General features: G+C 47.2%; 1 protein-coding gene and 1 pseudogene across 1 annotated transcript in view; one reads left to right on the forward strand and one right to left on the reverse strand.

Moving 5' to 3' along the window:
* LOC126260602 (nephrin-like) overlaps positions 1-27,015 on the reverse strand; it is a 769,721-nt gene that overhangs the window by 516,916 nt on the left and 225,790 nt on the right. The window lies entirely within an intron of this gene.
* LOC126261340 (5S ribosomal RNA) lies at positions 2,740-2,857 on the forward strand (annotated as a pseudogene).

Below are 27,015 nucleotides of genomic sequence, written 5' to 3' on the forward strand. Positions count from 1 at the left end.
CAAATGGTGCATTTTAAATTAAAATCAGAGGTGTCCTATATAAATATATTTGCCTCCAAATTTGGTCAAATGTAGGTTTATGATTTTTTGAAGATAACTTTATGGACGATTACCTTATGAATTACAAAAGATACCCTTTTGTCATTATTACACTGACTTGCCAGGCAGAACGTATACACCAAGGCAGAATAACAAGGTGCAAAAAGGTTTTACAGTTTCATAATGGATTGCCAAAGTTGACCTTAAATTTCTTGTCACGGAATTTACCCCCGACTTTGAACAGTTTGTAAATTTTTTTTTCAGCCTTTACTCATGATAATGTTATTATTGAGTTCTCTGAATAAAACTGATCTTGAGACATAGCTTTATAAATGTGAAGTACCTTACATGCATAGCAATGAAAGTGCAAACTTAGCCGTACAGAAACGGATAGTTCATTTCACTTTTGGCCTCATCAAACGCAGAAGTTATTCCTGTATATCGTTTGTAATAACCACTGTATTGATAGATGGGTTAGCTTCAACGTTATTACCAAAAAACAGAGGTTAAAACGAAAATTTTTCATTAACATGTAAAATTGGTCCAATTTTGAAGAGCACTAATATTGAAACGGATGGTCCACAAAATATGCGGATGGTCTCATTCAATGCAGAATTTCATGCCATACAATTTTTAATTTTACTATGTTCTCTATATTGCGAGTCATTTACGAGATATAATCACAAAACCGAAAAAAATGCCCGTTTTCCGGGTACATTTTTGCCCCCACCACTTTTCCACAGCCGAGGGGGAAAACCTAGGATAGTCATATTGGGCCACAAATGAAGCCATTAAAACAATAAAATCCTCTATGCCAATTATTTCCGATTTGTCTAATTTTTCGGTTTAGCCCTACTGGACTAATAGCAGTTCTGCCAAATGTACTTGGTTATGGACCACGGATTATCTTGTGGGAAGGATTATAAACTGCTGGCCGGGGTACGATTTGTGCTTTTACCAGTGGGGGGGATGCCTTAATGGGTTAGTACAATTATATATGTTATTTGCTTGAACCTTGGCGTTACGCATGGTTAAAAAGCTATTTATAAATAGATGTGAATCCCGAAACTCACTATTCACGCGTATGCACAATCAGAAAAGCCATTCCTTGTTATATCTTTAGAAGTACATTATAGGTAAAGCTTATTTACAAAATCATCTACATACAGGTATACGAGGGGAATTCAAAAAGTAGAGGTACATTTGTGAAAAGCTGTACTTATTCTGATGATAGAAAACTGAAACATATTAATACTATTAATAGTAAGACTTATTAAAAACTTTCAGTGTTCGGCTCCACAACTTTAAATTATATATAAAGTTTTACTCCAGTGCGTGGGAAATAAACATCCCAGGTTGGGAAGCATGAACTAAAACCAGAGGAGGGAATGGTCTGATGCAGAGGGAGGGAAATCCCCCCCCATCCCCCCTGAAAATCGCACACTGCTGCTGGCCGTTACAGACTGCTGGCCACAAAGGTAATATGCAACGAAAGTCAATTTTCCATAACCTTTATTAGATCCGGGGATGTAAAAATGAGCCGGCCGGAGTGGCCGAGCGGTTTTGGCGCTACAGTCTGGAACCGCGCGACCGCTACGGTCGCAGGTTCGAATCTTGCCATGGCCATGGATGTGTGTGATATCCTTAGGTTAGTTAGGTTTAAGTATTTCTAAGTTCTAGGGGACTGATGACCTCAGAAGTCATGTCCCATAGTGCTCAGAGCCATTTGATTTTTTGAACACCATCTGTCAGGATTTCTTTGTCAGATGTGCTGCCATTGAGGTTGCTGCTACGTCTGGAGCACCAGGCCTTTTACTATGGCGGTCACTGCTGACACTTCTCTTGACATGGCAGCAAAGAGAGAGTAGTCGATTATACCCGCCCATCGCCGACATTTATCACAATACTGGCACAAGATCGTCTTTTCAGCGAGTGTTAATTATGTGTACATCACACAATGAAAGTACCCGCGTGTGGAGTCTCTGAGCAAGACGAATTTTTCCAGACTGCAGTGGTCATCGTCGTATGGGTACAGCATCTGCTGTGGCGGTATGGATTGCAGTGGGTGTGCACAACACTACATTTGGTTCATATTGTCAGTAATCTGGTCTAACAATCATGGCGGATTGGAATATGGTTATAGGTGTTGGTAGAAATGAGAAAGGAAAGAGACGAGCTCTACAATAAATTTCAGCTAGTATTAGCGAATAGACTGTTCAAAAATCCTAAGAGGATAAGGTACTCGGGCAAAAGAAGGAGATACAGAAATATTACAGCTGGATTTCATCAAGGTCAAGCAGAGATTTCGAAATCAGATAATGGTGTGTAAGACGTACCCAGGAGTAATTTAACAACGATCAAGAGTAGGCGAAAGTTTAAAGTAGTCGTCCGGAAGAAACGATGTGAAGAGAAATGAGACACTAAGATACTGAGGAATGATGAGATGCTTTCAAAGCTGTATGAGGTTGTAGAAACAGTAATAAGGAATACCACAGTAGGTATTTCATTTTAAGTGGAACGAACATCACCAAAAGCGCAGTAACAGATGTTTGACAGTCAAAGATAGGTACAGCGAACGTATCTGTGAAGAAATACATCAATTGGTCGACAAAGAAGGAAATACAAAAACTTTCAGGTAAAGACAGGAATACAGAGATGTAAATCCGGACTGAGGTAAATAGGAATTGCATGGTCACCAAGGCCAACGGCCTTGCTGCAGTGGTAACACCGGTTCCCGTCAGACCACCAAAGTTAAGCGCTGTCGGGCTGGGCTAGCACTTGGATGGGTGACCATCCGGTCTGCCGATTGCTGTTGGCAAGAGGGGTGCACTCAGACCTTGTGAGGCAAACTGAGGAGCTACGTGACTGAGAAGTAGCGGCTCCGGTCTCGGAAACTGACATACGGGCGGGAGAGCGGTGTTTTTAAATGGTTCAAATGGCTCTGAGCACTATGGGACTTAACATCTGAGGTCATCAGTCCCCTAGAACTTAGAACTACTTAAACCTAACTAACCTAAGGACATCACACACATCCATGCTCGAGGCAGGATTCGAACCTGCGACCGTAGCGGTCGCGCTGTTCCAGACTGAAGCGCCTAGAACCGATCGGCCACACAGGCTGGCGGGGGAGAGCGGTGTGATGACCACATGCCCCTCCACATCCGCATCCAGTGGTACCTATGGGCTGAGGATGGAAAGGCGGCCGGTCGGTACCGTTGGGCCTTCATGGCCTGTTCGGGAGGAGTCTAGTTTTAGATTTTATGGACACCAAGGCAAAATGGTTGCAGAAAGAAATGTGAGTATGACAATTTATGAGAAGAAAGCAACGATCTTGCACCTGAAGGCCAGAGAAACCTACATATTCCGCAGCATTAACAATGAAATTACAAAGAAATCCAGACCATTAGCTGCTTAAAGGCCTTGATAAATAACAATGAATGCTAACAGGGAAATACAGCCTGATGTCTGAGCTGCCGTCAGTTTCAGCAAAATAATAGTCGTAGTAGTTTTTCTGTCCGAAAACTGGTTTGATATATCTCTCGACGCTACTGTATCCAGTGCAAGTTTCTTCATCTGCGAATATCTACAACTGTTTGAATCTACTAATTGTATTCATCCCTTGCTATCCCTCTACAATTTCAACTCCTGCGCCCACCCCCCGCCCACCAGCCTCTTCCTACTATTATTTCCTTATCGTTCGTGTCCCAGTATGTGTATAATCATGCGATTTCTTCTTTACCTGCCGGCCGCTGTGGCAGAGCGGTTCTAGGCGCTTCACTCTGGAATTGCGAGAAAGCTGCGGTCGCAGGTTCCAATCCTGCCTTGGGCATGGATGTGTGTGATGTCCTTAGGTTAGATAGGTTTAAGTAGTTCTAAGTTCTAGGGGACTGATGACCTCAGATGTTAAGTTCCATAGTGCTCCGAGCTATCTGAACCATTCTTCTTTACATCTGGTATTATTTTTTCCGCCATTTGGATCCAGCACGTGACTTACTACGCCTGTAATCTTCTCTATCACACATTTCAAAATCTTCTATTCCCTTATTGTCTGAGTACAAGGCCACACTCCAAACAAAAACCTTCAAAGAGCCTTCCTAACCCTGATATTTACATTCTATGTTAACGGATTAACCTTCTCCTGAAACGCTGTTTGTGCTATAGTCATTCTGTATCCTACATCCTCTCTACTTCGGCCATCATCAGTCACACGAATAATATTTCCCGTACTCATGTGACTCGCAGTTTGAGGTTTAGCTATGACCCACGTTCACCAATGAGCTCCTCGTTACAGCAGACAGAGGTGCGCGCTGGCCCCCGTAAAGGAAAACAAACAGGCGCGCCCCGTGGAGCAGGAGTTCTGTGCACGTGTGGAGCTCCCGCGGGCTCATTATGGGCCCGACTGGGCAGGAACAGGGCTTCCCACAGCGCGCGCAGGCGGCAGGCTGTCTGCCGGCATCACGTACGCAGCGCGCAGACGGCGCGGCCGCGCTGAATAGCGCTTTGCAGGCGGCCACGGCGCGCCGCGGTGCACGCGTGTCAACTTAACCACAGCGTACGCGCGGACAATGGCCGCCCGTGACTGCGAATAACACGTCCTCAATAGACGGGAAGTCCTCCAGGGTCCGGTTGTCGCGTTCCCCCCGGCGAGCGCGTTATGCCGGGGCCACCGCATTCAGCCTCCCGTTTGAGGTCTCCGTGCTAAATACTGCAACGACTCTCTCACTTTGTTCCGCTGCGGATTGTTCCTCGTCGCGACTCCTTCGCACACCTGGTTCGGGTCACCTTGGTGAGCACTGCGCAGTTTATTTAATTTTCAAGTGTTGGGCACTCGAGTTTAGCCTACTCGTGAGGATTAAAACCAACTTGATTTGCGAGTGTTACTTCTCGTGTTAAGATAAACACCTGCCCGTTGCCCCGGTAGCCCGAAACAACAAGTTCAAAGAAGGCACACTTGAGGGCACAGAGTACTTCGGGGGTTCAAAACTGGTTCAAATGGCTCTAAGCACTATGGGACTTAACACCTGAGGTCATCAGTCCCTTAGACTTAGAACTACTTAAACCTAACTAACCTAAGGGCATCACACACATCCACGCCCGAGGCAGGATTCGAACCTGCGACCGTAGCAGCAGCGCGGTTCCAGACCGAAGCGCCTAGAACTGCTCGGCCACAGCGGTAGGCACGTCAGAGGTGATGTACTGCCTTACATTCATCTATCAAGTAATCGATATGATGCAACCGTCATACGACATTGCTACATACTTAGATGTAAGGAAATTTTACGAGTATGGGGAATATAATAAGGTGGCGGTATCGTCCAGATCGGGCGTTAGCGCAGCTGCCTCAAGGGGCATATTCCCGTACTATTATCTGGTCGCCAATCGCCTTGCGTAATTGCATGTCTGCTCACTGGAGATCACTAGCCTCACTAGCCCTAAACCCCTTCAGACGATTCAGAGTAGATGCTTAAGTCTTGTCCTAGGTGCTCCATAATGCATGCGAATCGCAGACCTACATGCGGAACTTCAAATGCTAACGATCACTGATTAAATGAAAGACAGAACGCGGAAACTCTTGGACAAAGCTGATGCACTACGGCCAAACACTCAATACACCAGTTCTGTATCTCCAGAAAGGTGGCACCGGATAAAAGTGAATTGCACCACTGTGGAGGCTACTCAATAACAGGTTAACCTCATGAACCACCGTCTCAGCATGGTCTAATGACTTCAAGCCCAAGCCCCTCCTTACCATTCAATGAAGATGACATTGTACATCACCACCCTGTAAGTCCTGCCGGCCGGGGTGGCCGAGCGGTTCTAAGCGCTACAGTCTGGAACCGCGCGACCGCGACTGTCGCAGGTTCGAATCCAGCCTCGGGCATGGATGTGTGTGATGTTCTTAGGTTAGTTAGATTTAAGTAGTTCTAAGTTCTAGAGGACTGATGACCTCAGAAGTTAAGTTCCATAGTACTCAGAGCTATTTGAACCTTTTTTTTGGTATGTCCTGCCTCAAGGAAGGTAGTGCTTTGGATATGCTGTAACTAACAATACCCCCCCTCCCCCCTCTGGAGGTCATGGACGGCTACGTGAATGCCATCCGCTAACCGATAGTGATACCATTTCGGCAGCATGTTGGCGAGGTATTCGTCTTCATGGACGACAATTCGCGGCCCGATCGTGCACATCTTGTGAATGACTTCCTTCAGGACAACGACATCGCTCGACTAGAGTGGCCAGCATGTTCTCCAGACATGAACCCTATCGAACACGCCTCGGATAGATTTAAAAGGGCTGTTAATGGACGACGTGACCCACCAACCACTCTGAGGGATCAATGCCGAATCGCCGGCTGGCGGATGGCATCGAAAAAGTTCAAAGAAGGGCAACTCATTTGTATTATTGTGAAATAGGGGAGATAGTGCCACAGACATAATACCTGAATTGGAGTGGCAATCATTAAAACAAAGGAGTTTTTAGTAGAGACGGGAGCTTCGCATAAAATTTTAATCAACAATTTTCTCCTCCGATTGCAAAAACATTCTGTAGCCACCCACCTACATAGTGAGGAATAATCATCACGATAAAATAAGAGAAATCAGAACTCGCAGAGAAAAATTTTAGAGTTCGTTTGTCCCGCGCGGTTTTCGAGAGTGGAACGGTAGAGACAGCTCGAAGGTGGTTCATTGAAGCCTCTGCCAGTCACTTTACTGTGAATAGCAGAATAATCACGGAGAGATGTTAATATAGATTATGTCCGCTTGAAAATCAAACGGTGTAAGGCAACGCGGACACCGCTGACGGTATTGTGGAGGATATTCATGGATACTCTCTGAGTGTTTTGGTATGGTTCAAAACACACTAAACTTCTTCAAAAAATGGTTCAAATGGCTCTGAGCTCTATGGGACTTAACATCTGAGGCCATCAGTCCACTAGACTTAGAACTACTTAAAGCTAACTAACCTAAGGTCATCACACACATCCATGCCCGAGGCAGGATTCGAACCTCCGACCGTAGCAGTTGCTCAGTTCCAGACAGCAGCGCCTAGAACCGCAAGGCCACTCCGGCCAGCGTTTTGGCTCTGAGCACTATGGGACTCAACTGCTGTGGGTATCAGTCCCCTAGAACTTAGAACTACTTAAACCTAACTAACCTAAGGACATCACACACATCCATGCCCGAGGCAGGATTCGAACCTGCGACCGTAGCAGTCCCACGGTTCCGGACTGCGCGCCTAGAACCACGAGACCACCGCAAGACTACAGCGTTTTGGTATGAGGGATCCGTTGACAGCGGCAGCTCGTTACATAGTAATTGGATTTCGTTTAATTGCTTACCCGCGTTTAACTTTATACCAGACAAGCACTGAAAATATCTGCACAACAGTGCATATGTCGATAGTATTCGCTGTGTGTCCGCATTGGAAACAAATTTGTTCCATTCACATACGGTACTTGTTATTGTCAATATTTACGCCCACTTTATTTTCCGCATTCAGTACTACTCGGTTCTGTTTCGAGTTTGTTTTCATGGCAGTTTTATTTGTACGTTAACAGTGATACGCAGCAGTACTGATAGGTTTGCTGATGAATAATTGCGCAATGTGCACCTTCTAAATACATTAATTGATTGAAATGGATGAACGGCACGACAACACTATGATCCCACAGGGATGACAGCCGCTTCACAGTAGGCTCTGAGCACTATGGGACTTAACATCTGAGATCATCAATCCTCTAGAGCTTAGAACTACTTAAACCTTACTAACCTAAGGACATCACACACATCAATGCCCGAGGAAAGATTCGAACCTGCAACTGTAGCGCTCGCGCGGTTCCATACTGTAGCGCCTAGAACCGCTCGGCCACTGCGACCGGTGCTTCACAGTACTTGTGCGTTTTGGTACCTGCATATTACAAGCTTGTTGTTATCATGTCCGGAGCTCATGGTCGTGCGGTAGCGTTCTCGCTTCCCGCGCCTGGGTTCCCGGGTTCGATTCCCGTCGATTTCAGGTGTTTTCTCTGCCTCGTGATGACTGGGTGTTGTATGCTGTCCTTAGGTTAGGTAGGTTTAAGTAGTTATAAGTTCTAGGGGACTGATGACCATAGATGTTAAGTCCCATAGCGCTCAGAGACATTTTTTTTTGTTGTTATCCTATTCCAACAGATTAAAAGGTAACTGGGTAATAAACCGAATACATAAGAACAACGTTATTACTCCGTAACTCATCATCATCAGTTATCTGCTATATTAGCAGGTCCTTCGCCTCTCCATTTTCTGCGATCCATTGCTTCCTTCTTAAGGCTGCTGTATGTTGTACCGTCCAACATGTCATCCAGTATCTGGAATCTCTTCCTTCCTCGCTTCCTTTTCCCTTCTACATAACCTTCTAAAACTGTTTTTATCAGTCCGTCATTCTTTCTTAATATATTCCCAATCCAATTTCTTTTTCTTCTCTTTATTACATCTAGCAACTGTCTTTTCTCTCCCACTCTTCTCACAAGGGAACCTCCCCATCGCACCCCCGCTCAGATTTAGTTATAAATTGACACAGTGGATAGGCCTTGAAAAACTGAACACAGATCAATCGAGAAAACAGGAAGAAGTTGTGTGGAACTATGAAAAAATAAGCAAAATATACAAACTGAGTAGTCCAAGTGTAAGATATGCAACACAAGGACTATGTACGCTGAAGAGCGCCGTGGTCTGTGACAGTCGGCTCGCAGCCGTGCTAGCGTGCGGAGATGCTCCGCGCGCCGTCCGACGCTCCGCTCTCGGCGGTGTTTACTTCCGCGTCGCGGTGTTTGTGTCTATTGAGTCCAGTACTAACGTACACCATGGCGCACTCGTACCGCCGTGCAACGATCAAAGTAACGTTTCAGGCCGAACATCCACGACCCAGAGCTTTCGAAGTTGAACAGTTCATACGCGAGGATCTACGTTTGAACCCCCAGGACGTAATCGGCATACATTTTTCCATCACTGGAAGTGTTGTCTACATCAAGATGTCGACGGAGGAAATTTGCAATGACATAATTCACCGTCATGCCAACGGACTGAAATTTAAACACTCTTATGGACATATGGGTGCTGTGACAGTCGCCCATGCTGGATTCGGTCTCCGGACATTGCGGGTGTTTGAGCTCCCGTTCGAGGTGCCTCAGGATGTGGTCATTGCCGCTTTTCAACCATATGGCACCGTCTTGGGTCACATCGCGGAGAAGTGGCAAACATTTACGACCTACCCCGTATTAAATGGTGTCCGGCAAATAAAAAATTGAGCTGACGAAACATGTCCCATCGTACCTGCTGATTGGCGGTGTGAGGGCCATCGTCATGTATGACGGACAGCCACGAACGTGCGCAGGATGTGGCCAGGAGGGACATGTACGTTCCGAATGCTTACACCGCCGTTTAATTCAGACGCCGTTACGTGATGAGACCCAGGCTTCGACGGTCACGTCCTTACCCATCACCTACGCCAAGGTTGCACAGGACCCCGTCGTACCAATCTCGATTGCGCCAGCAGCATCGTCAACGCCGCCCGCCGCAGCACAACGCGCCGAGGACACAAGCACGGTGTCGCTTCCAGTGCTCGCTTCAGGACCATCCGGTTTGCAGACCGAAACCGATGTTCCTGTTGGAACCATGGACGTCGACCTGGGTGTCGTGCCAACGTCTGCCTTTGTCCAGACGGGTTCGGCGTCAGACGACGGGCGACCACATTCTGATTCAGAAGGCCACATCAGAAAACAGCGGTCTCCTCGCAAACACAGGAAACGACGACGAACGCCTTCCGATGACGCCCTTTCTAAGACGGCCCCACGAGATGTCGACCTGATGTCTGACGGTGATCTCCCACATTGCGTCCAGTCACGCGAAGTGGCAGCAACAGGCGCCCCTCCTGTGACGCCTACTCTCCCAGCCAGGGACGTGTCCTCGCCGTTGTCAACGAATGATGACGGCGGTCCCCCTGCCACTCATGTTGCGGAATCCACAACACCCGTTCCGGAAGTACGTGATCGTCACATGTCCACGTCGTCAGCTTCCTGGGCCGATGACGTTGAAGAAGAAGTGGAACAGACTGCCGGCGTGTCTGCACAGGAGTCCACCTCGGCGACACTGGGGCTGGCGCCCCGCAAGTAATTATCACCACGGTGGGACCACCGGCGGGTCTCCACCTGCCGACTACTTCTACCGCACGTTTTGCAAATACTGAGGATGGCCGTACACAGCAATATCGTCTCCGACTTGTTGACACATGGAAGAAGCTCCGCGGAATTCAACCGGGATATACATTCTACACCTCTCACTCGTCAAGCCGCATAGATCGCATCTACGTTACCCGCTCCCTTGCTGATGGCACACGTCATGCGGAAGTCTGGCCCTTCGCCTTTTCAGACCATGATGCGTACCTCTGTGACGTCACTCTCGCCCGACAGCACGTGTGGCATAGTCGTGGTCTGTGGAAACTCAACGTCGCTCACCTGACCTCCTCAGACTGTCGCCGTATGGTCGAAGAAGCGTGGGCACGCTGCCACCATCGTCGAGAAGCCTATGACTCCACCTTATCATGGTGGCTCTCCTGTGCAAAGCCGACCCTCAGGAAGACTCTGATGAGTTATGGGAAGGAATTAAAAGGCGTGGCAAACTAATACCCTGCACTTCTACTACACCATTCTACGTGACTGTGCGACGATGCCTTTCTCGCCAGCCCGGCAGTCGATGGTCCATCGCACGAAGGCGCAGATCTCCTTGATCATGCGGCGTAACTTGGAAGGCACTGTAGTCCGTTCTCGAGCTTCTAATCGAATCCCTCAAGAACGTCCGTCGATGTACCACCTCCTTCAGGAAAGACAACGACGACGACGAGCTCTGATCCAAGTCCTCACTGATGTGGAAGGGCGCCGGCACGACACCCAACAAAGCATCGGTCGTGCTCTCCATGCTCATTTTGCCGGGCTATACGCAGCCGTAACGCATTCTGCAGCACTGATCACAGAAGTCGCTCAGCTTACTACGAACACTCTTCCGGAGGATGCAGTGCATGACCTCCAAGACGACGTCACCACAGATGAAGTGGTAGACGCTATCAAGGCGGGTTCCGATAACAGATCTCCTGGACCTGACGGTATACCCATCGAATTTTATAAAAGTTTTCACTATTTGTTGGCTTCCACGTGGACGGCAATCGCACAAGAGATGATGTCACCGATGACAGTGGTCCCGAGCGCCTTTCTAGAAGGAATTATTATCCCCGTACATAAACCGCGCGGGTTGTCGAGGTTCCAGGACTATCGACCAATTACTTTGCTCAACAGCGACATGAAAATATTCACACGGCTACTGGCATCGCGACTCAAGAAGGTCGCACGTTATGTCACATCCTGCGACCAGACTTCCTTAGGAGGCGACAACAACATCCGTACGGCCCTTTGCCGTTACAGAGACATGATAGCATTAGCGCATCATCAGCGTCTCCCTGGCGCCTTGGCTTCACTGGACTTCAGCCAGGCTTTCGACCGTGTTGACCACTTCTATTTACGGACAGTTCTTCAGCATATGGGTTTTCCTGGCGGTATTGTCACAGCGGTTATGCGCCTGTTGAGTAGTGCAACCTCTAAAATCATGTACAATGGTCGTCTTACACCGTCCCTGGTCATCGCACGATCTGTACGACAAGGATGCCCTCTTTCCACGATTTTGTATGCTTTCGCCTTGGAACCCCTGCTCCAGGGCATGCGCCAACGTTTGGAAGGCATGGCTGTGCAAGGCCACCGTTTTTGTTGTACAGCCTACGCAGACGACATAGTACTATATCTGCGCAGTGAAGATGAAGTAAGAGCTGCACTGACATGGGTGGCGACTTGCGGCGAAACGTCGGGGAGCTGCCTCAACGTGTCAAAATCCAAGGTCCTGCTCATTGGTGAGGGCTTGCCGGAGAGATGCGTTGCCCCCCTTAGTGTCGCCGCCACCATACGGTGTCTTGGACTTGATTTCACAGCAGACCTGCGCCGCTCAGCGACAATCAATGGTAGACGCTTGCTACAGACAATCAGAGCAACTCTCGCAGATCACCGGCTACGAGCTCTCGACGTTATCCAACGCGCGCAATACTTGAACATGTATCATGCTTCCCGTATACCACACGTGGCTCAAGTACTACCAGTCCCAAATCTCCTGGCGCGACAACTGTTGATGGCTTTCGGCTCCTTCGTCAGCTCGGGGATGTTATTCAAGGTGCAGTATGAATCCCTTGCACTGCCACGAGATCGTGGCGGGGTGGGACTCATCCACGTGCCGACTCGTGTCAAGGCACTATACGTTAGCTCCCAACTAAAACTTTGGTATCGTTGCCCACAGAGCCTTACTAGCCTCCTGCTTCACAACTTTGCACCGGCCTCCTTGTCTGCCCCAGTACTGGTATCGACCATTCCAACACCCTTTTATTACATCCAACGATTTTTCCTGGAGTTCAGTTATATCTACCGGTCCTTACCACATGCCCGTTTGTACCTCACGAAAACAGTCTCCGAATTGTTACAACAGTGCCGCCCGTCCAACCCCATCGAACGTAAGTATCCACAGTACGTGTGGCGACACATATGGAAGGCGATACATGCGCGTTTTCTTGAATCAGACGTTCAATCAGCGTGGTACATCACCGTGAATGGCAAACAAGTTAACCGAGATCGTCTGCACCGCATCCATCTCGCCGATTCATCCCTCTGCACCCACTGTGGGGTGGATGACACGGATGTCCACCGGTTCCACTGTGGCACAGCGCTAGACGTCTGGACACTTGCGCGGCGAATTTTGGCGTTTCTTACTCGCCAGACACCGGCTCAGATCGACGTCCACATGCTTTTGTACCCCGATAAGACTTTCTACCCCTCCGCCAAAACTAACTCTGTGAATTGGATCTGTGGCCACACGATCCGCTATCTTTTTACTTCTGGCGACAAGTCTACGCTAGGATATTGGACTTATCTCAACGAACGACACTGCGTCCCGATACGCAACCCACGCTATAAACAATATTTTTCCAATTTCTTACGGAGCACTTTCGATGACCCACCTAGTAGCTGGAACGTCCAAGCCCTGAGAAGCTGAAAACTGTATAAACCGAACCGAACTGAATAGATCTGCTACCCAGAACCCACTCCTACGCCATGAGAAGACACGTTTGGACGAGCTGGCATGCTGTAGACGGATACACTTCAAGAGCTCCTGTAAGAACTGGACTTTAACTACAAGTCGCACGACGACTTAAAAAGCTTTCCTTATTTATTCCTCATAATTTGTTCTTAAAGGAAAAAGAAATTTGATTTTGGCTTTGAGAAACTTTTTTTTTTGTTCCAAAAGATTGCTTCTTCGCCAACAAGACGAAGGAGACTCATTTTTGTTAACTGGAAGGAGAAACCAGTATAAATGGAGTATTTGTTTTCTTTAAAAAAAAAAAAGTGGCAAGCGTCGTGCGTTCTAAACTTATAGTCGCCTGTTCGTGTCCAACTGTATTTTTTTTTTTTTTTTTTTACCACAGTCGGTCTAAAGTTATGAGTCTGACTGAACATCGAAGATAATTCGCTAAACATTCTACCCACCAGCAATAGCAAGTATTCCAGAAACAATTCCGCAGGACAGCTCGTGGCTGCGCCGCGATCATAACAGAAAAAAAAAAACAAAAAAAAAGAAAAAAAAACAAAAAAAAAACAAAAAAATGGTCCCGTGGTTAGGGTGACTAACTGCGGGCCGGGAGGTCCTTGGTTCGAGTCCCTCCCTCGAGTGAAAATTTTACTTACTTTATTTTCGCAAAGTTACGATCTGACCGTTCATTCATTGACGTCTCTGTTCACTGTAATAAGTTTAGTGTCTGTGTTTTGCGACCGCACTGCAAAACCGTGCGATTAGTAGACGAAAGGACGTGCCTCTCCAATAGGAACCGAAAACATTTGATCGCAAATTCATAAGTCAATCGATTCCTCCACAGGAAAACACGTCTGAAATATTCTATACGACACTGGTGACGGCATGTGCGTCACATTACAGGAATATGTTGTCGACCCACCTAACTTGCACACATGGCGAATGGGTAAAAAGATTCTTCTACCTTGCCCGATTTAGGTTTTCTTGTGGATGTGATAATCACTCCCAAAAAAGTGATGAAAACATAAGAGTTTGTCACATAAACGGTAACAAATGAATGCAACAGTTTCACAGTCGCACAGTTTTCCCTGTGCTCTGTCAAAACATACGTTTTTAACGTTTTCAAGTTTTTCTGTGTGTAGACCGTCAAATCCTGCATGTGTCCAAGCAAATCTGAACATGTCCTGGAATGTTGGAGAGCGAAGTTGATCATGTCTGAGTGCATGAACTTTGATAATTGTCTGAAAATAAAAAATTAAAACTTTCCACTCGAGGGAGGATTGAACCAGGGACCTTCCGTTCCGCAGCTGCTCACGGTAACCACGGGACCACGATGCTCCTCAGTGCACGCGTACCTTGATGTGGCTTATCTTGCACACGAACTACTCAGTTTGTATATTTTGCTTATTTTTTCATAGTTCCATACAACTTCTTCCTGTTTTCTCGATTGATCTGTGTTCAGTTTTTCATGGCCTATCCCTGTGCCAACTTATAACTAAATCTGAGGGGGGTGCGATGGGGAGGTTCCCTTGTGAGTACTCCGTAATTAGCTACAGCAAAACATGAGTCCCCGATATCGAAATACACTTAAACAGCTTCCGAAATTTTGTAGCTGCAGTTCGGGTTGGCCCTGAGTACAGCATGTACCAAATATCTAGAACAGCATATTCTATTTATGTTATATAGCATTTACTTATGTACGTGGTGTCTGTTCTTTCGTACATGTCCGAAATAACAGACATCACACATATAATTGCCTTGACGGTAATTACCGAGCATTCAGTACGGATGTACTCTTCTTCCGACCTCTCGAGGAAATCTGCATGAGGCTGCGACCAAAGAGGGTAATGGACAGGGGACGCTACATATGTAGTGTGCGTAAACCTGGGACGTGTTCGGATAGCCAAAGCGGTTAAGGCAACCCCTAGCGTAAAGCGGGAAATTAGGTTTCGAGTCCCGGTCCGGCACAAATTTTTTCTTATGACCTCTGAATTTATTTCAATGCCCCATCACGACTAATGTTAGAATTTCAATTTCATCTTCGTATAGCACCCGGACCTGCAGAGTCAGTCACCTAATTAGGAAAGGTATTTCTGTCCTTCGCTCACAGTGGCACTTTTTCTTCGTGAGGAGTGAGAGTTCTGTGTTTAAGTGTATTGGTAAGTGTAGCCGATTGTCATAGACGTATGTAGTGTGGTGTAGTGTTTGTGTTGGATGATGATGAGAGCAGGGGGCGAAACTCTGTGCCGGCACGTAGTCTGCTCCTCTTAGAATAGCAGCAGGGGAGCCGCCGAGCTTAATGTCTGCATGTGATGGTCGGATCGTCATCAAGAGTGTCACATGTCCTCACTTCAAGGGGCACAGCTGAAAAGTTGAGAATTCCATTCAGGACACTGGTACAAAGTCAAGGAATCAGGAACGCCACTGATAGCCATCTCATTTGCCGTAAAAGCACAGGGAAAGCAGTCAACAGCACTTGGCGTATCAGCCTGGTACTCGTCCAAGTATTGACCAAGCCCGACGTTGCTTAAGTTCAGTGATCTGACGAGAACCGGTATATTCAACATGTCAGGCTTTTGACGTCATTCCAGTTACTGAATACTACATGTGATAAAATACTCTGCTAAAGATTATTTTCAACTGAAATACATAATGTATTATTTTTTTTCACATCATACAATTTATACATCTTATAAAAATTGATGTACGTATATATGTATGTATATTTGTACAGAGTGACAATTATTGAACTATATGAAATAAAATCGTCATAACTTTTGAACGTTTTGCGTTAGGATGTTCGAACTGCGCTGTTGGCCGCAAGGGCATTGTGGGAATTCGTATACGCTATGTGGTTTGGTTTAGCGGCGAAGCCCACTTCCATTTTAAGCGATTCGTCAGTAAGGAAAACTGGTGCTACTGGGGGACTGAGAATCCTATTTCGCGATCGAGAAGCCTCTTCACGATCAAAGGGTGACTGTTTGGTTTACAGTGTCCAGTCATGGAATAATCGGTGTGCTATCCTTTGATGTTACGGTGACTACCGAACGGTACGTGAACGTTAGGAAAGGTGATTTCATCCTAACTATCCAAAGTGACCCTGATTTCGACAAGATGTGGTTCATGCAAGACGGAGCTCGATCCCATCGAAGCAAGAAAGTATTTGATGCCCTGGAAGAGCACTTTGGGGACCGCATTCTGGCTCTAGGGTACCTACAGGCCACTGTCATGGGCCTCGATTGGCCGCCACATTCTCCGGATCTGAACACATGAGATTCCTTTTTGTGTTTCTGTATTAAAGGCGAGGTGGACAGAAAGAATCCCAAAACCATTGCGGATAAAAAAAAACAGCCATTCAGGAGGTCATCGACTGCATCGATATCCCGACACTTCAGCGGGTCAAGCATAATTACGCCATTCGTCTGCGCCACATCATCGCCAATGATGGCAGGCATATCTAAGATGGCATAACCTAAATTCGAATATCTGTAGTGACGTACACATGTTGAATAAACTGTGTGCCTTTCGTATTTTGTAACTAATTTCCTTTTTTCGTTCAAAAAAAATGGTTCAAATGGCTCTGAGCACTATGGGACTCAACTGCTGTGGTCATAAGTCCCCTAGAACTTAGAACTACTTAAACCTAACTAACCTAAGGACATCACACACATCCATTCCCGAGGCAGGATTCGAACCTGCGACCGTAGCAGTCGCACGGTTCCGGACTGCGCGCCTAGAACCGCGAGACCACCGCGGCCGGCGCCTTTTTTCGTATTTTTCGATAGTTGTCACCCTGTATGTATGTATACAGGTTGAACATTAATAAAAATGACGAAATACAGGAACCAATTGTTGACTGGAAATGGAGGAAAAGGGCCGGCCGAAGTGGCCGTGCGGTTAAAGGCGCTGCAGTCTGGAACCGCAGGACCGCTACGGTCGCAGGTTCGAATCCTGCCTCGGGCATGGATGTTTGTGATGTCCTTAGGTTAGTTAGGTTTAACTAGTTCTAAGTTCTAGGGGACTAATGACCTCAGCAGTTGAGTCCCATAGTGCTCAGAGCCATTTGGAGGAAAAGGGTCCCACGAACTTGGGTCCGGAAATAGACGGTGTACGTGTAACTACTCCAAATCATCCCGTAACACAGTGCAGAGCTGTGTCACATCCACGTCACAGTAGATGTCAAAGAGGCCTCCATGGGATTGCAGGTGATAGGGGTAGTAGCGTTTGCCATGCAGGATACATTAAATCGTACTTTGGTTTACACTGTTAGGGCAGGCCGTTTGCCTGCAGCTTGTACTACGGTTCCTCTGAATATCCTGTAGAACCAGAACCTCCAAATCTGGTGTACGAACAGTCCACAGCCGCCCAGCACGCTCGTATGTCTGAAACGACCCATGATCACAAAAAGGCCCAAAATGGGCCTGTAATGTTGTGTGATGTGACTGGCTTCTGTGAGGGTACTTGTTTTAGTACAGCCGAGCTGCCTCTCGGCCATTTCTGTGTGCTTGGCCGTACACTAACAACATCTCGGCTTATTCCCAACAAGAATACAAGACCATTTTGCAGCTTACAGGACGCTGCGTTAATCACATAGCCTGCAGCACACAAGGAACATATGGCACCTGGTCAGAGGAATTGTCACTCGTCAGTGTCATCTACCGTGGCAAAGATGCGTTTCCGGATACATTTTTATAGAACCTTTCTTCCAATAATCCTCCTTGCAGTCTGTGGGTTTTGTTAATGTTCAGCCTGTATATTTATGCATGTATGTACACTATGTGATCAAAAGTATCCGAAAACCCCCGTTTTTCGTATTAGGTGCATTGTGCTGTCATATACTGCCAGGTACTCCATATCAGCGACCTCAGTCATTAGTCATCGTGAGAGGCAGAATGGGGCGCTCCGCGGAACTCACGGACTTCGACCGTGGTCAGGTGATTGGGTGTCACTTGTGTCAGAGATCTGTATGCGAGATTTCCGTACTCTTAAACATCCATAGTGTTATATCCACAAATCAACACACATTTGCGAACAACAAATTTTTATTAGGTGGAGCAAGGCCACCGCTTGATTTAACAAAAAGATAAACTTCCTTCGAAAACAAAAAGCTTCTTCTTCAGCCAAAATTTTATAACAAACCAAAGAATTATGCCACCTTATTGAATTGAAATATTAGCAACTGAACTGAAATTACGTTCCTTTGTCTGGTTTTCTCTCGACGCTTTCCGGCGGATGCCGAGGAAGTAGACGGGCGCAGAGTCCGGGATCGTTGGCCGGCGTAGCGAAGACGTGGCACCTGGACGTTCCGGCTGCGTGGAAGTCTCTTCCGGGCGGCAGTCCGCGGCAGGTCGAAAGACGCCTGCTTTCCTTTCTTCCGGCTATTTAACCCGGCGGCTCGAGTCTTCCTCCGCTGATTCCGGAGTGATGATTGGCGATCGCTGATTGGCGGATGATGATATCAGAGTGTGACCATCCGCGCCGGAAAAAGGCTCGTGCGCTTGCATAGTTCGCGGCTGATTGAATCTTTGGCCGGAACGCCTGTAGCGCCGGCTGGCGGAACGCGTCGGTACTAACAAGGGAACCTCCCCATCGCACCCCCCTCAGATTTAGTTATAAGTTGGCACATTGGATAGGCCTTGAAAAACTGAACACAGATCAATCGAGAAAACAGGAAGAAGTTGTGTGGAACTATGTAAAAACTAAGCAAAATATACAAACTGAGTAGTCCATGTGCAAGATACGCAACATCTAGGAGAGTTCGAGTTCAGGAGCGCCGTGGTCCCGTGGTTAGCGTGAGCAACTGCGGAACGAGAGGTACTTGATTCAAATCTTCCTTTGAGTGTAAAGTTTACTTTCTTTATTTTTGCAGTTATGATCTGTCCGTTCGTTCATTGATGTCTCTGTTCAGTCCAATAAGTTTAGTGTCTGTGTTTTGCAACCGCACCGCAAAACCGTGCGATTAGTAGCCGAAAGGACGTGCCTGTCCAATGGAAACCGAAAACATTTGATTGCAAGGTCGTAGGTCAACCGATAACTCCACAGGAAAACACGTCTGATATATTCTATACGACACTGGTGACGGCAGGTGCGTCACATGACAGGAATATGTTGTCGACCCACCTAACTTGTACACTTGGTGAATGGGTAAAAAGATTCTTCTACCTTGCCCAATTTAGGTTTTCTTGTGGATGTGATAATCACTCCCAAAAAAGTGTGAAAACATAAGAGTTTGTTACATAAACTGCAACAAATGAATGCAACAGTTTCACAGTCGCACAGTTTTCCCTGTGCTCTGTCAAAACATATGTTTTTAACGTTTTCAAATTTTTCCGTGTGTAGACCGTCAAATCCTGCATATGTCCAAGCAAATCTGAACATGTCCTGGAATTTTGGAGAGCGAAGTTGTATACGTGAGTGCCTGAACTTTGATAACTGTCTGAAAATAAAAATAAAAATTTTCTCCCGAGGGAAGAATTGAACCAAGGACCTATCGTTCCGCAGCTGCACACACTAACCACGGGAACACTGCGCTCATGGGTTTACACCCACCTGGATGTTGCCTATCTTACACATGGACTACTCAGTTTGTATATTATGTTTATTTTTTCATAGTTCCACACAACTTCTTCCTGTTTTCTCGATTGATCTGTGTTCAGTTTTTCAAGGCCTATCCACTGTACCAACTTATAACTAATTCTGAGGGGGGTGCGATGGGGAGGTTCCCTTGTAAGTTGCAGGCGCCGCTTAACTCTGCTGTGGTACCCGACCGTTCCGTTTGTGTGGCTGTGCGCGCCACGGCACCTAGGTCCACTGTTTCCGAAGTGACAGTGAAGCGGAAACTTGAAGGGACACGTACAGCACAAAAGCGTACTGGCCGACCTCGTCTGTTGACTGACAGAGACCGCCGGCAGTTGAGGGTCGTAATGTCTAATAGGGAGGCGTCGATCCAGACCATCACACCGAAATTCCAAAGTACATCAGGATCCACTACGAGTACAGTTAGGCGGGAGGTGAAAACTTGGATTCCATGGTCGAGCGGCCGCTCGTAAGCCACACATCACGCCGGTAAATGCAGAAGGACGCCTCACTCGGTGTAAGGAGCGTAAACATCGGACGATTGAACAGTGAAAAAACTTTGTGTGGAGTGACGAATCATGATACACAATGTGGCGATCCGATGATAGGGTGTGGGTATGGCGAATGCCCGATGAACGTCTGCGCCAGCGTGTGTAGTGCCAGCAGTAAAATTCGGAAGCGAAGGTGTTATGCTGTGGTCGCGTTTTTGAGGGAGTGGGCTGGCATCTCTTGTTGTTTTGCGTGTCATTATCACTGCACAGGCCTATACTGATGTTTTAAGCACCTTCTTGCTTCCCCCTGTTGAAGAGAAATTTGGGGATGGCGATTGCATCTTTCAAGACAATTTAGCCCCTGTTCGTAATGCATGGCCTGTGGCAGAGTAGTTACACGACAATAACGTCTCTGTGATGGACTGGCCAGCACAGAATCCTGACCTGAATCCTATAGAACACTGTTGGGATGTTTTGGAACGCCGACTTCGTGCCAGGCCTCACTGACCGACATCGATACCTCTGCTCATTGCAGCACTCTGTGAAGAATGGGCTGCCATTTCCCAAGAAACCTTCCAGCACCTTATTGAACGTATGCCTGCGAGAGTGGAAGCTGTTATCAAGGCTAAGGGTGGACCAACACCATATTGAATTGCGCCGTTACCGATGGAGTGCGCCACTAACGTGTAAGGCGTTTTCAGCGAAGTATCCGGATACTTTTGATCACATAGTGTATGTATGTATGTTCAACTTCTCTCCTAAGCCACTTGAACGATATCAACCAATCTTGGTGCACAAATCACTTACTGTCTCCAAAGAATCGCTGTGGCGATATGAACCACCTACTTATCAAGTGAGTGGGGCGGGGTTGAAAAAGCAGTGAAGTGCACGACGTATGACTACCCATATTTTAGTGATCCAGTGTTTGAGAAAGAGAGAACTTATTGGCGAGCAACAAACCTTACACATAACTTCAAATCCTTATGAAAGTAGTTCTCGGCGACAACACCCTCTTCCAAAAGAAAGGAAAAAGAAAAGAAACCGAATGTACCAGCAAACTTATGTCACTCTACGACATATAGTTCAGAAGACTTGAAATCGTAAAGTCATAAATACTTAAACGCGTGCAAACCTGCATCATCATGTATTACGTTTTAAATTATTATTTCTTTACTATTAACTCTATTCACAATACATTTCGTAGACATTTGCCACATGCATCATTAGATGTAGCCGACCCGCAAAATTATACCGTTGTAGAGAATATAGTTCAGAAGATACGAAGTCATAAACGTTCAACTGCGTAAAATGAAACTGCAGGGAGAAATTCTCTAGGGATACAGGTGAAACACGTGTACAAATACTTGTGAAATGTATTAAATATATGCGAAAAATATGTGGCATGGGAGTAAGCAGGGAAACCTCAACTCCTGTAACAATTTCAACCGCATTTGGTACAGATGCTAGCTACGATCTGGAAAGCAATATTGCCGGTGTAAGTACTATAAGCGTTTTATTGGTGGAATGTGATAATATGGAGAGAAAAGGGAGATGAATGAGACTGACAGAGAGATTGGAGGGGAAATGAAAGAGAGACGGTGAGGATGCGATGGACAGAGAAAGGAAAGGATACGGTCAGGGAGCAGAGAGAAGGGGTACATGTAGACGAAGAGAGAGCGGGAGAGGAGGAATGGGACAGAGGAAGGGAAGACGAGGAGATTGGACAGAGAGGGAAGAGATGGAAATGGACAGTGAAAACAAAGACATATAGATGAGCTGGGAGAGGGTGAGGAAATGGACAGAGAGAAGGAGACGGGGAGCTGGAATTAGAGCTGATGGTCAAAGGGGGGGGTGGGGGGGAGGTGCAGATGGACAAGAAGAGGGAGAGGAGGGGATGGTCAGTAAGGTGGAGGGGGTGAAAGAGGTATACAGAGAGAAGTTACAGAGGTGACGGAGAGAGAGGGTGTGTAGGAGTGCATAGACAAAGAGAGGGGAACGAAGGAGATGTACTAACAGAAGATTGTTATAAGTACATACCAGGGCAACGACGCATACTCAGCTAGTTGTAATTACATTACAGTCGGGTCAAGCGTCATCATTGTTTGGACAGTTCTATGATTAAAGTGGTTAATTATCATCGACAGTTTTCAAAGTACGGAAACACGTTTTTCAACAACGTTTGTGTAATTAAAGAGACGCAGATACGTCTTCAAATAAATTTCTCCAATCTCACTGCATCAGTTGGCTGCGCGAAGGAGAAAAGATAAAGTTTCTCCCTTCACGGAGAGGAGAGTTCACCACCGGTCGCATCTGTTCAATTGGTCCAGGCGTCCGCAGTATCGCTTCGCGAGGCGAAATCCAAGCGCGCAGGCGCTTCCGTCCCGTTTCCAGTGACACCGGATGCTGCGGATAAATTGCGAGAAGAGAAGACGCCTATCTAAATTCCGTCAGTCCTAAGCCCGGCGATTCGGGAGCACTTGCGCGGCTGCGAAAACAGGCGGTAGAGAAACGTCGATACGAGACAGGGCGTGTCTCGGCAGACAGATACGGCCGGGCTGGTGGCGCGAGGGAGGAGACTGGCATCGGGCCGCTTTTGGTCGGATGTCGACGGCCGGCGCCAGCGCAGCACGGAGTGGCGCGGCGGGGCAGAGGCCAGGCCGCTCATGCGGACCAGCGCCCCACATCGCTGCACAAAATGCATGTAGTGTCGCCCTAGATAGACTTCACAAGCATAGTAACTGAGGTGTGTTGTTCAAAAACTGGCGATATTTGTATGGATGCAGGACCTAACGGTCATATGACTTAATAAAATTCTCTCTGGCTTTCAACAGAGTGAAGTGGTTACACACTGATGGAATTTGAAATTATGATACCTTGATCGGACATTACAGAAGTGATACTCCATTATTCCCATTAATGTGGCTTTTCTTGATTAAAATTTAATCTTTACATGAGGTTATTTTCACTATTTTCATTGCCCCTGCAGACGACGAATGATGTAATTACATGGAGAGTATTGGATGTTTCTAATGTTCTTGAGATCGCAACAAAACATGCCGAGAGACCGAAAAGTGTTAAGACACATTGCCCCACTGTAGACTGTTACCGAAGATCATAACGTACTTAAAAGGTTCTCAGATATTTGTTAGGCTCTGTGATCTTTTATGTAATAAAAATGCAAAAGTATCTTCAGGAATGCCCCAGGAAGTGTAATAGTACTCTAAATACGTGAATAACACTCTGATACTGTTTCCTGTCGATGCTTTAGTAGTCCGGGAACTAATCGCACACAAGCGTCAGTAGCGGCGGCACGTTACCCCGAAGTCCAACACAGCAACCCTGGTCCTTAAGTCGTACGTGTCACCATGCGACAGGCCGATCTTCGTTAGCTACACTGAGAGCGGCAGAGCCAAACTGGACAGCAGCCAGTCGACTAACGGTTGTGTACAGGAAGTCCTTGTCGGAATAAAGTTGACGCCAAGTACGAACAGCCCCTTCAAATGATATCAAATGGTAGGAATGATATTACACTTGCTTTGACACATTACGTAAGTCAATGTAGTTTGCTCTTGCATAACATAGTTGAATTAGTCACGGGTTAAATGCTCCAAATTAATACATGTCAGCTAGATATTTACTAGAACGTACTGTCACCGGGCCTTATAATAAAATCAACTGACGTTCAGTCTTCATTATTGCGACAGCACATAATCAGGAGTTATGTACAAGTCACTGTCGCCAAAACTGTATTCCATTATGCCGAACAGGAACTCACGACCAAATACCTAATATTCATACTAACGGTCCTGCATTCCATCGCCAAGATATTTCCACTAAAGCACAAAATTCACTGCGTTACACTGAACAAACAACTACGTCGCTTGCACCCCCTCTCACTAGCAATCAGTGTTTAGCAGTACCGGGGAGCAGAAACTCTCCCCTTCTAACAGATCGTTCTAACAGCTCCGTTGAAAACACAGGGATGCGACACGTGGCTCGGCCCTCTGAGGAAATACGGAAGACTTGCTGCAGCAGCAGCCTTCCTGCCGCTTAGCAGCGGGAGAGGTAAGTCACCAGACTGCAGCCGGAAGAAGGTGAGCTGTCCCCTCGTTGTCAGCTCCCCAACTCGCCATGCCACAATACGCCCCGTCCCCCATCAACAACCTCGAGCAAAGATCTTAGTGGCCTCAAACCAGAGGGACATCACACGACACATCGAGCTACTGGCGCCAGTGATTCGAAAGGCGACGCCAGCACCCCCGCCATGGCTCAAGACTCGTTACAGTTGGTAATATGAATAGAAAGAGAAAGGAAACGTAAGGTGTATTGGTGAAAAGAAATGGGTGTTATGCAAATAGATCCATATCTGGATAATCAGCCAAATAAGATCATTCGAACAAATGTGTTCTCAATAAATTATTTGTAAATTACATAACGAATAACACATATGCAACTGATTTCTTTGTTTACCTCTTCTACTGAATTAGTATTTGTTCACTTATTTTAGTGTAGTTCCTGTTTGATAAGTAACTTATTAATGGCTTGTTCAGAAATGTACCTTAGTGGATCAGTGGCTTTAGTCTGCCTTCGGCAGTGATGACGGGCGCACGCCTTGTTTGCGTCTCGCCTGTTCTGCTGCTTGCGAGCGAGCGCGCGTTTCTTTACTTCCACGTAGTGGCTTGTCTCAGAGTCCGACTTCATCAACTGTCGTGGCGTATTCTTACCCAAACCGCAATTCACTTTGCTACTGGATCACGAACTAACGAAAGGCTTACGAAGTAGAACGTTTTATACGGGATTAAATTCGTCTGCCGCCATAAGATATTGTCGGCATTCGTTTTTCGATCCTCAGTACAAATACTGTGTACATGAAGCTGGCGAATGACAAACTGCGTGCCGACGTTGTGCGGCGCCACGCTAACGCTCTCAAGTTCCGATACTCTGACGGACATATAGGGGCTGTCGTGGTTGATCACGCTGGATTTGGCCACAGAACGTTGCGAGTTTTCAAAAAAAAAAAAAAGGTTCAAATGGCTCTGAGCACTATGGGACTTAACATCTGTGGTCATCAGTCCCCTAGAACTTAGAACTACTTAAGCCTAACTAACCTAAGGACATCACACACATCCATGCCCGAGGCAGGATTCGAACCTGCGACCGTAGCGGGCACGCGGTTCCAGACTGAAGCGTCTAGAACCGCACGGCCACACCGGCCGGCCTGCGAGTTTTCGATCTCCCGTTTGAGGTACCGTCGGACGTTGTGGTGGCCCCCTTTAAACCTTACGGAAATGTCGTCAGTCACGTTGCTCAAACGTGGCAGACATTCGAAACACATCGTGTCCTCAGTGGCATCCGTCAGATAAAAGGAAACACGTGCCTTCCTACTTGGTGGTGGTAAGATCGTGTGGGACCAAACTGCTTAGGTCATCGGTCCCTAAGCTTACACACTACTTATTCAAACTTAAACTAACTTACGCTATGGACAACACACACACCAATGCCCGAGGAAAGATTCAAACCTCCGACGGGGGAAGCCACGTGGACCGTGACAAGACGCCCATGATCGCGCGGCTACTCCACGCGGCTCCTACTTGGTTATGGCCTGGAAGTTCACGTCCGTTCTGGATGTCTCCAACAAAGACTGGTTCAGACACTGATCGGAGACGTCGCTGTTCTATGTCTTACACGTCTGCGGCGGTGCTGCCTGCTGCCCCTCTCTGAATCAGTCGGTACCGGCGTCGACTCCTCTCGACGACGCGATGGACGTTTTGCCTCACTGTTCTACACTCCTGCCGGAGGTAATACAAATGAACGATGACCGTCAGCAGGCATAAGCTGTCAGTCACGACCCCTTGGTTGTTGATCATGAAGTAGTACTGAGCCCTGCTTTTCTGCCGTCTGGCCACATGTCGTACATAGCCACTCGCCATCTGACGCGGAACAGCATGTTAGAAAGTAACGGTCGCCGAGGAAACGGAAGAAACAGCACCGTACCGTTCTGACGAACGCCTCCATCGGATGTGTGCACAATATGATTACCCAGCTTCTGATGGTGCGCGATCCTCTGATACCCTGACACCTGAAGACGCGAAATCTTCCCCGCCTCGATCTTCAGTTAGCGGCCATCTCCGGACACCAACGTTCCCGCACCTGTGTCTGATGCGGTTGTTTTCCTTTCTGTGTCTGACGCTACTTGTGGATGTACCTCTGACAGTGTTCCACTGAACTGGCCCAGGAACACGTCTGTCTCCTGGACGGACGTCGTCAATGATGAGGATAGACAATCTGGAGGTGTACAGAACGATGGAAACCTCCTTGGAGGGATCAGCTCCCTCCCCATCACAGTGATGTGCCCTTCCCCAGGGGCCTAACAGAGAGTTCCCTGTGCTTCCCTCGTGTTTGAATCACCTGTTCTCCTGGTGAACGCAGGTTTCCAGGCTTATCACACAGCCACGGTCAAAGTCAATGCCATTCGCATACGCCACACACTGGTTTTACTCCTTTACATGGTGTATACTGCAGACGTTGACGCTGCTCTCCTTCAGGAGGTGCACATTGCAACTTTTTGTGCTCCCCAAGTCCCTTTTTGTGCTCCCCAAGTCCCTCACTCTTTCCCTACTTGTAGCGGGGTGGCGATCCTCTTACGTGACGGTATCTTCGCTAATGCAGATTCCTGTCTCCCTGATGCCGAGGTACGCCTCTCACTTTTATTTTTTTGTGGCGTCAGGATCGTCAATGTCTGTGCGCCATGTGGCTCGAGTCGT

Source organism: Schistocerca nitens, chromosome 5, assembly GCF_023898315.1.
Source record: "Schistocerca nitens isolate TAMUIC-IGC-003100 chromosome 5, iqSchNite1.1, whole genome shotgun sequence".
NCBI lineage: Eukaryota > Metazoa > Arthropoda > Insecta > Orthoptera > Acrididae > Schistocerca > Schistocerca nitens.